The sequence below is a fragment of the Cyanistes caeruleus genome, chromosome 26 (genome assembly GCF_971803275.1).
Source record: "Cyanistes caeruleus chromosome 26, bCyaCae1.hap1.1, whole genome shotgun sequence".
NCBI lineage: Eukaryota > Metazoa > Chordata > Aves > Passeriformes > Paridae > Cyanistes > Cyanistes caeruleus.
In genome coordinates, this window is record NC_141726.1 from 871,185 (window position 1) to 886,219 (window position 15,035).

Here is a 15,035-nt window from a genome sequence, read left to right on the forward strand (position 1 = left end):
CAGGGCCTGCAGGGGCTCCAGGAGAGCTGGAGAGGGACTGGGGACAAGGCCTGCAGGGACAGGACCCAGGGAATGGCTTGAGATTGGAAAAGGGGAGATTGGGGTGGGATCTTGGGCAGGAATTGTTCCCTGGGAGGGTGGGGAGGGGCTGGGCTGGAATTGCCAGAGCAGCTGTGGCTGTCCCTGGATCCCTGGCAGTGCCCAAGGCCAGGCTGGACATTGGGGCTGGAGCAGCTGGGACAGTGGGGGTGACCCTGGGGACAGTGGGGGTGACCCTGGGACAGTGGGGGTGACCCTGGGGACAGTGGGGGTGACCCTGGGACAGTGGGAGGTGTCTCTGGGGACAGTGGGAGGTGTCCCTGCCCATGGCAAGGAGTAAAACTGGATGAGCTTTAAGATCCCTCCCAGCCCAGCCCATTCTATTTCCATGATAATTTTCCGGGTGAATAATTCATCAGCGAACATCTGCCACCTCCAGCTCAGCAGAAATCACAGCCCTGGGCTGTGTCCCCTCCCTGTCCCTGCCCCGAGTTCCTGCTCCAGCCTGGAGAGCGGGACCAGAGCAGGGACCTGCTGCCACCCCCCAGCACTCCAGGCGGCTTTAACTGCTCTAATTCATCCCTGGAGGGCCACCCCAGAGGGATGGGTTGAGAAGGGCAGCGTGGGACTTTGGGGAGCCCAGGAAAAGCCAGGCAGCGGTCACGGAAGGTGACCGTGGGCACCGCGTTCCCAAATTAAACTGGATTTAACGCCGTGCTTGGGAAAAGGGTGGGAAAAGGGAAACGCCATGACAGGGGTCCCACCCCGGCCATCCCGGTGCTTCCAGGGGCTCCCCAGCATCGTTTTATTCCCTTGAATGCACGGGCTCGTTGTTTTTTATTTTATTCCTGGGATTAACACATCGGGCAGCAGCCGGACTGGCTCCGGCTCAAAAGAGGAGGGGAAAGCGTTTACATAATTCATTTAAATGAGGCACCCGAGGAAACCCAAATTGGACTTCCAGCGTGTTTACAGAGCCACGCAGAGCTCCGCGATCCGCATCTGGAGCCATTAATGCCTCCCAGACGGAGCACAGGGCATGGATAATTAATTAATTGCGGAGCAGAGCCCTTGCCCAGCCTCTAAAGAGAGCGCTCGGGGGCACCGGCAGCGACCGGCGCTGCTCCCCTGGCTGTGGGTTCATTTCCCCAGGGATTTTCTTCTTCCCAAGAAGTGCTCTGGGGCAGGAAGATGCTGGGGGGTGGCGGGATTGAAGCCATGGGGGGAATGAGCTGGAAAATCCCAGCCTGGAGGGGTCTGAGGGGAGGGGGAGCCCTGCCCTGGGGAGGGGGACAGGAGGGGACCCCTCGGGGGGACCAAAGGGCCCTGCCCCTCTTAGCCCCAAATATCCCAGTTTGGGATCAGGATCCCTCTCTCAGCCCCTTCCTGCCCTCGGGAATCTCTCCCTGGGATCCCTCGGGCTGGGATCGCTCCCGGGGCAGCTCCAGCCCCAAACCCGGCCCCGCTCCGGGGGCAGCTCCAGCTCCAGCCCCAAACCCGGCCCCGCTCCGGGGGCAGCTCCAGCTCCAGCCCCAAACCCGGCCCCGCTCCCAGGGGCAGCTCCAGCTCCAAACCCGGCCCCGCTCCCGGGGGTGCTTTGGGGGTTCTGGGAAGAGCCCCCGGCCCCGCACAGGGACACGGGGACACCTCAACACGCTTAAAGCCTTCATTTGCAGCCGGGCTTGACTCCTCAGCCTTCCTGCTGCTCTCGGAGCTGCTGCTCCACCTTCAGCCCCGCTTTGAAGAGCAAAGGAGGGATAGGAAGGAAGACAGGGAGAAAAAAAAAATTAAAAAAAATAAAAAATGAAAACCTCCAGCTTGAACCCTGCTGCTGGAGGAACATCTGTATCTATAAATATCTGTGCTGGGAGTGGGAACAGGCTGTGTCTGTATCTGCAGCAGCTCCCGAGGCAGCCTCGCCCCAGCTAACCCCGCTCCAGCTCCGGCACATGCTCCTGAACGCGCTCCGGGCCCCGCAGCCCGGCAGGAGATTTTGGGGATAAAACCCCCAAAATGGTCGGAAATAAAGCAGGAAATAAAGCAGGTGGTGTTGGCAGCGAGTTCCCAGTGAGGGGAGCGGTGGCCCTGGGGTCACTGGGGGGCAGTGGGGCCGTCCTTGCTGGGACACCGTGTCCTGCTGCTGTCCCCACCCCGCTGGCACTGGCAGCGACCTCATCTACCCCTCCAGACTGGATTGTGTGTGCTCAGAGAAACCTGGATCACAATCCCAAACACCAACCCCAAATCTCTATCCTGTATCTCAGTCTTGTATCCCAGTCCCATATCCCTGTCTCATATCCCAGTCCCGTACCCCAATCCCATATCCCTGTCTCATATCCCAATCCCATATCCCAGTCCCGTACCCCAATCCCATACCCTGATCCCATATCCCGATCCCATATCCCAGTCCTATATCCCAGTCCCATATCCTAGTCTCATACCCCAACCCTATACCCCAACCCATATCTCAATCCTGTACCCCAATCCCCTACTCCAATCCCATATCCCATACCCCAGTCCCATACCCCAATCCCATATCCCTGTCTCATATCCCAATTCCATATCCCAACCCCATATCCCAATCCTATATCCCAGTCCCATATCCCTGTCTCATATCCCAATCCCGTACCCCAATCCCATACCCTGATCCCATATCCCAATCCCATATCCTGATCCCATATCCCAATCCTGTACCCCAATCCCATATCCCAACCCCGTATCCCAGTGCCATATCCCAATCCTGTACCCCAATCCCCTACTCCAATCCCATATCCCGATCCCATATCATGGTTTGGGATAGCAGGGACACACCAGGCACCCCAGAGCTCCTCAGCACATGGGGTCACCCCACATTGCTCTGTCCCCCCTGAAGTGAATCCCTCCTTTATCCCTCCTGGCTAGCAGGAGCCTGCATTCCCAGGCTTTCCTAGAGGGTTTCGGGATTGTCCTTTCCCATTTCCAGCAAAACCTCATCCAGGTAAATCCCGCAATCCCCTGGGGCTGCCCCCGGGGCACTCCGGGTGTGGGGTGGCCCTACAGGCGGCTCTCGGACCGGTTCTCCATCCCACACCTCAGAGCTTCTCATCCCAACACATCCATTGTCATTTTCCCTTGGATCGGGCCATAAATCCTCAGGAATTCCCTCATTTGGCTCAAGGAAGGAGGCCTGGACCCCCCCAGCTCCAGAGATCCCTGAGGGCTGAGTGAATCCCAGAGCTGTTCCTGTTCTCAGGAGCATCCTAAATCCCTGAGCTGTTCCCAGGGATCTCCTGAACCCCTGAGCTGTTCCCATGGATCCCCTGAACCCCTGAGCTGTTCCCATGGATCCCTGAATCCCTGAGCTGTTCTCAGGAACATCCTAAATCCCTGAGCTGTTCCCAGGGATCCCTGAATCCCTGAGCTGTTCCCAGGGATCTCCTGAACCCCTGAGCTGTTCCCATGGATCCCTGAATCCCTGAGCTGTTCCCATGGATCTCCTAAATCCCTGAGCTGTTCCCAGGGATCTCCTGAACCCCTGAGCTGTTCCCAGGGATCCCCTGAACCCCTGAGCTGTTCTCAGGAGCATCCTAAATCCCTGAGCTGTTCCCAGGGATCCCCTGGATCCCTGAGCTGTTCCCATGGATCCCCTGAACCCCCGAGCTGTTCCCATGGATCCCCTGAACCCCCGAGCTGTTCCCATGGATCCCCTGGATCCCTGAGCTGTTCCCATGGATCCCCTAAACCCCTGAGCTGTTCCCATGGATCCCCTGAACCCCTGAGCTGTTCCCATGGATCCCCTGAACCCCTGAGCTGTTCTCAGGAGCATCCTAAATCCCTGAGCTGTTCCCAGGGATCCCCTGAACCCCTGAGCTGTTCTCAGGAGCATCCTAAATCCCTGAGCTGTTCCCATGGATCCCCTGAACCCCTGAGCTGTTCCCATGGATCCCCTGAATTCCTGAGCTGTTCCCATGGATCCCCTAAACCCCTGAGCTGTTCCCAGGGATCCCCTAAACCCCTGAGCTGTTCCCAGGGATCCCCTATATCCCTGAGCTATTCCCATTCCCAGGAACACCCTGACTCCCTGAGCTGTTCCCATTCCCAGGAATTCCCTGAATCCCCGAGCTGTTCCCAGGAACATCCTGAATCCCCCAGGAGAGCTCCCATGGCTGGGCTGTCCATCCCGAGGGCACAAAGTCTTGCCAGGCTTTCCTGTGGTCTATCTCAAGCCAAAATCAAAATTATTTCACTATTTTGCCCTTTATCTTTTGCTTCCAAGGAAATCTGGCTGCAGGATCTTTGTTCCCCATGTATTTCCATGTTCTGAAGCACTTGGAATATAAAAATGGAGTGTGAATCATATCCTCGCTTTAAATAAAGCTCCTTCCATCCTTAAGGATGTGTTTGTCACTGATTGTGTGACTCCTGTGATTGAGCAGTGCTCAGAGGGAATAAAGCAGCCAATAATTATCCTGAAATTCCACCAAGGAACGCTTAATTGAGGAAGAGATAATGAAAGAGGCAATGTTGGAGGGGAAGAAATAAAGTTTTTTTATTAAATCGAATTATAGGGCTGGAAAATAAAGACCGGTCTTTAACCACAGCTCGGGGTTTGGCCATGGATGGTGGAAAAGGTGGGAAAACCGATTTTTTTCTCTCTATCCCATTTAATATAAAGATGTTTGTGAGCCACCCCTGCCTCCCTTCTGTGCTCTCCCAGCAGAGCTGTCACGGCACTGTCACAGTGGGACAATAAAAGTCATCTCCTCATCTGCCAGGGGGATGGATTGGGGAAATTATTTGTAGAACAGCAGGAAAAAAAAAAATAAAATTACCTTTCCCTGCTTCAGATCCCACCTTCACCCCATTTTCCTGCTTTTCCTTCGGAATGCTGTGCTGGGAGCCCCCGGGAAGGGCTGGGTGATCCCGCACATTCTGGGCTTTGGTGGCCTTTTCTCCACTCCAAAACGTCCCAACCCTTTCCAGTTTTTATTTTTCCAAACAAAAACTTCGTAGAGCTGGCCCTGGGGTCAGGGAAGTTCCTGCAGTGCCTGTGGGATGTGGGGATCAGCTTCACCAGGTTCATGGAGCTTCTGGGATCCACAGCTACAGGAGACCCTTCTGTACCGCGCTGTGATGGGCAGAACCTGATTTTTCCTTCACTTTCCCCTTTTATCCTGAAAATTCCCTTCTTTGAGCTATTCCTGGCCCCTCTCAGCTCCTGAGGGTGAAGAAATCGGGCAGAGAGGGGGATTTTGGTGGCACAGCTCTGAGGTTGTTTTGGGAGCCTCTCCTGGGTCACAGGACAGCGTCACGGTCCTGACGGCTCCTTCATCCGGGGAAGAAGCGGAATCACCATCCCTGGAAGTGTTCAAAACCCGAGGAGACACTTCAAGCCATGGTTTAGTGGGAATGGTGGGATTCAAAGGTTGGACTTGATAATCTTGGTATGTCTTTTCCAGCCTTGCTGTGATTCCGAATTATCTGAACCAGGAAGAGGCTGGAACACTCCGGAAATTCTCCTAAAATATTGTGTCCCACCTCATCTTCAGGAGCTCCAGGACATGTAGGAATTCATTATGTCCCAGATATCCCTCCTTTCACATTCCCAAGTAAATCTGATTTGCTCCCACTGTTTTGGGGAGGACACCCAGCCACAGATGTTCAGCAGAGCCTGGGAGAACTGGCTGGAATAGGATCTGGAATTCCAGGAATCCCGGTGTCCAGGGATTGACCATGGACACTGCTGGGAAGGAGCATGGAGGTCTCCTGACTCCTCCATGAACATGGACACACCTCCAGGAACACGGACACACCTCCATGAACAGGGACACACATCCATGGACATGGAAACCCATCCATGAACATGGACACACCTCCATGAACATGGACACACCTCCATAGGGGACACACCTCCATGAACATGGACACACATCCATAAACATGGACACACCTCCATGAACAGGGACACACATCCATGGACATGGAAACCCATCCATGAACACGGACACACCTCCATGAACATGGACACACCTCCATAGGGGACACACCTCCATGAACAGGGACACACCTCCATAGGGGACACACCTCCATGAACACGGACACACCTCCATGAACATGGACACGCATCCATGAACATGGACACACCTCCATGAACATGGAAACCCATCCATGAACATGGACATGCATCCATGAACATGGACACACATCCATGAACATGGACACACATCCATAGGGGACACACCTCCATGAACATGGACACACCTCCATGAACATGGACACACCTCCATGAACAGGGACACACCTCCATGAATACGGACACACCTCCATGAACATGGACACACCTCCATGATCACAGACACACCTCCATGAATACGGACACACCTCCATAGGGGACACACCTCCATGAACATGGACACACATCCATAAACATGGACACACCTCCATGAACATGGACACACCTCCATAGGGGACACACCTCCATGACCATGGACACACATCCATAAACATGGACACACCTCCATGAACATGGACACACATCCATAAACATGGACACACATCCATGAATACGGACACACCTCCATGACCACGGACACACCTCCATGAACATGGACACACCTCCATAGGGGACACACCTCCATGACCACGGACACACCTCCATGAACAGGGACACACCTCCATGAATACGGACACACCTCCATGAACACAGACACACATCCATGAACATGGAAACCCATCCATGAACATGGACACACCTCCATAGGGGACACACCTCCATGAACAGGGACACACCTCCATGAACATGGACACACCTCCATGAACAGGGACACACCTCCATGAATACGGACACACCTCCATGAACAGGGACACACCTCCATGAATACGGACACACCTCCATGAACAGGGACACACCTCCATGAATACGGACACACCTCCATGAACAGGGACACACCTCCATGAATACGGACACACCTCCATGAACATGGACACACCTCCATGATCACAGACACACCTCCATGAATATGGACACACCTCCATGAACATGGACACACCTCCATGAACATGGACACACCTCCATAGGGGACACACCTCCATGACCACGGACACACCTCCATGAACAGGGACACACCTCCATGAATACGGACACACCTCCATGAACAGGGACACACCTCCATGAATACGGACACACCTCCATGAACAGGGACACACCTCCATGAACACAGACACACATCCATGAACATGGAAACCCATCCATGAACATGGACACACCTCCATAGGGGACACACCTCCATGAACAGGGACACACCTCCATGAACACGGAAACCTATCCATGAACACAGACACCCATCCGTGATCACAGACACACACACATGGATGTAGCAGCCCTGGAATAGCAGGTGTGGCAGAGGACAACCTTGTTTAAGCACAGGGGCTCTTTAAAGGTGATTTTGCTCTGTCACGTGCCGCAGTCACCCTCATTTCAGTTCCCCTGAGAGTCCATGGAAAGGACAGGGAAGGAAGCACGGAGCTGTTTTGCCAGAAGATGAACCGACAGCTCGCTGAGTCTCTCCACAGTCCGTCTCCACATTTATCTTCCTCTCCTCATCCCGCTCTTCCCACGTGCAATCTGCTGCTCCAGAGCAATCCGGGTTTCCATGAAGCCCTGGGGCAATGGGGAGGGAGCTGCTCCGCTTTGGGAGCCTCTTTTAGAGCTGGGTTCAAATCTCTGCTGCTCCTTTTCCCTTCCCAGCTCTCCCCAGTCTCCAGGGAGATCAGGGGAACCTTTCCAACCAGGGAGGAATTTTCCACCTAAACACTTTCCTGACCTGAAATCACTTCTTATCTTCCCAGCAGAAAACATTATTTCCATAGAAGGTGCCTTTTCCCTCAGCAAATAAAACCCTTGAGCTCAGCTCCCAGAAAAAAAAATGAGGTTTTATCTTCAACACTGAGCACCAAGGATGGTTTTTTCTCTAAATGAAATTCCCCAGGATCTGTCCTGAGGGGCCCATCCTGGGAGTTTCCAACCCCCCAATGAAGGCTGGGAGCCAGCAGCACATCAGCTCCCTGCAGAGCTGCTCAGCTCCTTCAAACCACCAGCACAGAGCTGGAGAGCCAAGGAACCCTCCCGAGCCAGCCAGACTTGGCTGCCAGAGGGGGCTGAACTCATTCCTGGTGATGCTGTTGGCAGCTCTGCTTCCTTGGGATCTGTGAATCCAGCCCTGGAAAGGCTGGGCCTGCCTAATGGCAAACACATGGGCATCCCCTTCCCTTCCCTTCCCTTCCCTTCCCTTCCCTTCCCTTCCCTTCCCTTCCCTTCCCTTCCCTTCCCTTCCCTTCCCTTCCCTTCCCTTCCCTTCCCTTCCCTTCCCTTCCCTTCCCTTCCCTTCCCTTCCCTTCCCTTCCCTTCCCTTCCCTTCCCTTCCCTTCCCTTCCCTTCCCTTCCCTTCCCTTCCCTTCCCTTCCCTTCCCTTCCCTTCCCTTCCCTTCCCTTCCCTTCCCTTCCCTTCCCTTCCCTTCCCTTCCCTTCCCTTCCCTTCCCTTCCCTTCCCTTCCCTTCCCTTCCCTTCCCTTCCCTTCCCTTCCCTTCCCTTCCCTTCCCTTCCCTTCCCTTCCCTTCCCTTCCCTTCCCTTCCCTTCCCTTCCCTTCCCTTCCCTTCCCTTCCCTTCCCTTCCCTTCCCTCTCAGGATGGGGATGGAGGCTCAGGGCAGGGATGGAGGCTCAGGGCAGGGATGGAGGCTCAGGGCAGGGATGCTCCATCCTCTCCTTTGCTCCAGCAGCTCATCCCAGCAGGACCAGCTGTCCCCGCACGGGGCTTGGCAGCAAATCCCAGAATTCTGGGCTAAAAGGAGCCTTTTCCAGGCCAGATGGAGGCAGGGCCGATGGCTTGTGGTGCTGTGGGCTGCCAGCAACGGCGGGGAGAAACCTGGAGAGTGAAAACTCAAAGGTTTCCCTTTGGGTTGTGTCCCCTGCAATCCCCAGCTTCAGACAGCCCAGGCCTTGGAGCAGGGGTGTCCTGGGAGCAGCTGGAAGGGTTTTCCCTGCCCATGGACATCTGCAGGCCCTCTTTTGTGCCCACAGCCACAAGGACTGGAAGATTTCCAGGAAATCTGTTCCTACCCCAAGGAGCGCCTTGAAAAACCCCTGAGGAGCTGTGGGAGGCTGGTGGAGCAACTGGGGCTGTCCAAGAGGAAAAACTGAGGTGTGAAAGCAGCCCATGGCTTCCAGACAAGCCCTGGCAGCACTCATGGGTTGGGATTTTTGTGGATACAGCAGGGAGGTTGATATTGTTAAACCTTTCCAGTGTGGAGTGATGGCAATGACAATTTCTGGAATAAAAATAAAAAGGATTTTGCCCAATCCTCTGTCCCCTGGTACCCTGGCCTCGACCTGCAGAGCCAAATCCTCTTGGCAGAAGGTCTGTGACCCCAGGGACAGCATTCCCTGAGGAGCCCCTCAAAGCCCCAAATCCCAAATCCATCTGCACAACCCTTTGTGTCCATGGCTGGAATAATCAAATCATTAAGATCAGAAAATCCCCCTGAGATCATCGAGTCCAACTGTTAACCCAACATTGCCAAGGGCAGAATCTCCAATGCTGGGCTCAGTTCTGGGCCCCTTAGGACCTGGAGAATTGCTGAGGGAGCTGGGAAGGGGCTGGAGAATTGCTGAGGGAGACAGGAGGAGAGGGAACGGCCTCAGGCTGGGCCAGGGGAGGCTCAGGGGGGACAGCAGCAGGAATTTCCCCATGGAAAGGGGATCAGGGCTTGGAAGTGCCCAGGGAGGGTTGGAGTGCCCAGCCCTGGATGTGGCACTCAGGGCTCTGGGCTGGGGACACGGTGGTGTCAGATCATGGACTGGATGTGATGATCCCAAAGGCCTTTTCCAGCCTTTTCCAGCTGATTCAGGGATTCTGGGATTCTGTGAGGTCCCTGCTGGCAGCAGCTGCCTGAGGCAAAGCTGAGAGACAGCCTGGGCTTTGCTTCCCGACATGGAACACACTGTGCGAGACAGATCCTGGTGGGACTGAGGTTCACACATTCCCAAAGAAGTTTGGATGGAAGATCCAAGTGAGATGACACTTTAACTGGAAATAACAGCAGCAGAAAAATCAACAAACTCCAGGCCTTGGAGCCTGTTCCTTCATTTCCATCAAATCCAGCATATTCCTCTGAAACTCTCTGGAGCAGAGCATTGTTTTTTTTATCCCAGAAGACACCACCAGCAGTTTCTGGTTCAAATTATGAGGTAATAAAACAAACCCCACCACGCTGCTGTTTGTTACTAATTATGGGACTTATGTTTTGGTGTCAGCAGCTCCCAGCTTCAATCCACTGGCAGTAATAACAACCCAAAAGCAATTCAGGTCAGATTTTACAAGCCTTTAAACACATTATCTCTGATTCCAGTCAAATCATCACTCCTGGATGATATTCCTATAAGACACGGTCAGCAGATGTTCCTGAGTGTGAATCCAGCTGTTTGCTCTGCTGAGGTATGGAAAGATGTGACTTTATCATTAATTTTATCACGTGTCCAGGGGTGGAATTTGAATTTTGGGAGGCAGGATGGCAGCAGAAATGGAGCCAGCAGGGGACTGAGACAGGAGGTGGCTCATGTCATAGGATGGGAGTGGTGGCACTGGGTATTTCCAAGGATAAAATGGCCTGGAGCCCTCAGGCACCCAAGGTGGCTTTAGAAGGGGTCACAGAGCCCTGCTGGACACTGGACGTGGCTCAGAAGGGCCAGATTCTGATGTCTTTATGGAATTACTAAATCATCAAGGTTGGAAAAGCCCTCTGAGATCATCGAGTCCAACCTTTAACCCAGCACTTCCAAGGCCACCTCTGACCATGTCCCCAGGTGCCACATCCAAGGGGCTTCTAAACCCTTCCAGGGCTGGGCACTCCAACCCTCCCTGGGCAGCCCCTGCCAAGCCCTGATCCCCTTTCCATGGGGAAATTCCTGCTGCTGTCCCCCCTGAGCTCCCCTGGCCCAGCCTGAGGCCGTTCCCTCTCCTCCTGTCCCTGTTCCTGGGAGCAGAGCCCGACCCCCCCGGCTGTCCCCTCCTGCCAGGGACTTGTGCAGAGCCAGAAATTCCCCCTGAGCCTCCTTTGCTCCAGCCTGAGCCCCTTTCAATCCCAGAATGGGTTGGGTTGGAAGGGGCCTTAAATCCCATCCAGTGCCACCCCCTGCCATGGCAGGGACACCTCCCACTGCTCCTGGTGGCTCCAAGCTCGGTGAAACCTGGCCTGGGGCACTTCCAAGGATGGAAAGAACTCATCTGACTGCTCCCAACCACAGGGAAAGCAGCGATCCTGGAGGCAGTGAGGACTGGGACAGCACAGCTGGAAAGAGTCACCTGGAGGAGGAATAGCTCATGTTGGGCTCTGAGCAGTTTCCAAAGCTGCCAGAAGGATTCGGTGTCTGGAGTCACATCAGGACAGCAGCCCTGGCTGTGGAGGCAGCTTTATTTGCAGCTCCAGCAGGAAACTTCCACTTTAGCGCTGCTGATTTCACCGCTGCTCCCCTCACCCGCAGGACACGGAGCTTCAGACTGGAGGTGTTCGCAGATGAGAGATAACAACTGTCGGAAAATTAAATCAGGAGCGCTTGGAAAGTGTTCTGGGAGCTGCAGGGCCCGGCCAGCTGTGCCTGCCACACCTGGGAAGCACAGTGGGAGCTGATAAAATCTTGCTGTTTCACCCAGCAACAGGTCCCGCAGGGAAATCTGGCCAGGGAGGAGGAAGCAGCCCCTGGAGCCAGGAGAAGGCAGGGACAGGTTCCAGGAGGCACAGAGGCCTCTCCAAGCCTTTGATGTGTGTGTGCCAACAGCTGTGCTCCCAAAAAAAGCTGTGTCTCCTTGTGTTTTGTTTGGATCTGTCGGGTCAGGAGGAGGGGATGGGGACTGAGGAGGTCTCGATGCTCGGATAAGCTCTGCTGGGTTCCCCATCCCCAAACCAGGTGGGTACAGAGAGAAACTGCACACAAAAAACCACCAAAATAAATAAAAAAACCACCCAAAAACTCTCATGGTTTCTCAGGACAGGCTGGAGAACCAGCAGGAAACTCTGATCCTCCCCTGTGCCCTGCTCAGGTTATTCCCACTCTGCAGAGCTGCCCCAGCTCTGGGAATTCCAACATCAGCAGCACCTGGAGAGAGCCCAGAGGAGCCCCTGGAGCTGCTCCAGGGCAGCGAGGTCGGGGTCACCCAGGGAGGGGATTTCTCCCATTGAGAATGAGGAGGAGAGGGAATTTCATGGATAAAGCACAGATTGGTGCTGCAGGAGCTCACAGCGATGTGACCCCATGAAAACAACATTTCTGTGGGGCTGGGTTGGGTTTAGAGCCAGATCCTGCTGGCAGGGCCTGGAGAGCCTGGTCCATGGGCCCAGAATTCCTGCTGTTATCCCAGTAAAACCAGTTTAAACGGAATAAAACTCTCCAGCAGAAGTGAGTGATGCCTTTTATTTCCCATCAGATGCTAAATGTCCTCTTTCAAACCCATTTCTTTCCAAACCCATTCCCTGCTCCAATCTCACCGTGTTTGAGCACGTGGAGCCTTCTTTGCCCCAGGGTCAGCGTGGTGGTCTTGGAATTGCTGGAAAAGCCACCAGAGGTGCTGTCCCCAGGTCCCCCTGCCACGGGCATGGCACAGACCCGTCACCTCGCGAGCCCTTGGATTTGGGAAACATCCCACAGAAATTCCTCCCCTCCAAATATTTATTTTCACGACCCAATGGGTCAAACAGCCCAAGATGTTTTCTCAGATGCTTCCAGCCGAAGCAATCCAAGAATTCTGGGAATTTTCCTCAGAGCTGAGGCGAACAATGCAGGACGTGGCCGAAGGTCTGTGTGGAGCGCCCACCCTCCACATCTGCTGGGCTTTCCTTGGAGATTTATTATGGACAAAAGCAGCTCTTGGAAGCCTCGTTCTTCTCCTGCTGGAGCAGATGGACAGAAATATTTCACACATGATTCAAATCCTGGATGGCTCCACCACAAACTCCAGACGGGAACGAGCAGGATGGACATGAAATCGTCCTTGATTTATAGAGAACCCCACGGAATAAATCCCAGCCTTGCACAGGGATCTTCCCCGCTTCAGTTTCACTCTTGATCCCCAATCCAAGAGGCTGAAATTCCAGGTTTTTGCAGCCCCAAAGACAGCAGCAGTAAAAGTTTATAAAATCCCAGCGGATTTGTGCTGCAGGTTGAGTGGGGAAAGTGATCCGAGATGAAATTATTACTCTGGAAAACAGGGATGGGTTTCCAAGGCTGCACTTCCAGGGCTGAGCTCCTTCCTACCTAGGCTGGAACAATAAATATTTAACGAGGCAAATGGATCCTCCTGCACTCATAATTAGGGAAGGGGGGATAAATTGCATTCCTAATTATTCCTAACAAAAGGGAAAGCAATTTCCTCCGAGATCAGTGAGAATTCCCATTTCTCCCCAAGTGAAATTGGAGCGGGGAATGGGTTTGGAAAGGAATGGGTTTGGAAAAAGGAATGGGTTTGGAAAGGAATGGGTTTGGAAAGGAATGGGTTTGAAAGAGGACATTTAACATCTGATGGGAGATAAAAGGCAGTGCTCACCTCTGCTGGGGATTTTTATCCCATTTAAACTGGTTTTACTGGGATAACAGCGGGAATTCTGGGCCCATGGACCATGGGGAACTCCCCATCCCCGTGCCTCAGTTTCCCATTTGTAATCTGAGGATAAAACTGGCTGGAGGCTCACAAAGGACTTTGTTCCTGGAACACTTTTTCTGAATGCCAAAAATATTGCAACATCTCTTGGAAAAAAATCCTCTCTGAGCAGATTTGTTGTTGGAAAACATGAATATCCGAGTGTGGAATTCTCAAATATTGCTTCATATTTTATGATTTTTTTCCCCCCATAGTTCGTTTTATGACTTTGAAGTGTTTTGCTTCACAAGCCCCAACTGTGAACACGGGGATTTATTGACTGATAACAAAATAAAATGCAGATGAACAGCCCAGAATCATGGAAGTGGAATCCAGCTGTCCTAAAAAGAGTGGAAGTGATCCTAAAAAGAGGGAAAAATTGTCCAAAAAAAAAAAAGGAAAGGAGCAGGGCTTGGACCTCTCCTGCCTTGGTTACTCACACATTTCCCACTGAATGATCCAATGAAGCTGCAGTCTCTTCCCTGCCCTCTCCCCTCGCTGCTGGAGCATCCCTAAATCCCTGGCACTGATCACGTCCTCCCCGTGCCCTGGCTCCCACTCCAGGAGTTTTTCCCAGTGCGCCTCTTCCCATCCCTTTGTGCAGCTGATCCTGGATGGAATCCAATCTCCCACCCCACCAGCTCTGTGTCCATCCCCAATCCCAAATCCTTGGGGATATTCCTATACCTATAATTCTGTTCCCTTTTCCATTCCCACCCCACCAGCTCTGTGTCCATCCCCAATCCCAAATCCTTGGGGATATTCCTATATCACTAATTCTGTTCCCTTTTCCATTCCCACCCCACCAGCTCCGTGTCCATCCCAAAACCCTGGGGATATCCCTGTACCTTTAACTCTGTTCCCACTTTTCCTGCTCCACCCTGCCCCTTGTTCCCAGTGGATTTAACTCCAAAATTTTCACGTTCAAGACCCCAAACCGGTGGATCCTCGAGGGCAGGGGGAGGCCAGGACTCTGCTGTTGGAGCTGTAGGATCTGGGTCCTTCTAATGGGAATAAAATCCTTCCACGGGAATCACGAGGAGGTCACAAATTTTGGACAAACCTTGGCCAGAATTACCAGGCTGGGGAAAACAAGAGAATTTTTTCCTTCTAACTTCGCTCTTCGAAACTGCTGAATTGTTTTGGCTGAAGTTCCCTCCCTCCCTCGCCCCTTAAAAAGCAAAACCAGCCCGAGGTGGATGCTCCATTAGAGAAAATCTCAGCGTAAATGATGGAAATTAAAATTATAACTCCAAGCAGAGCTTTCCAAGGGGAGTTTCAGGGCTCCTTAATAGGCCAGGACCCTGCAGCTGCTCCAGTGAATCCCTG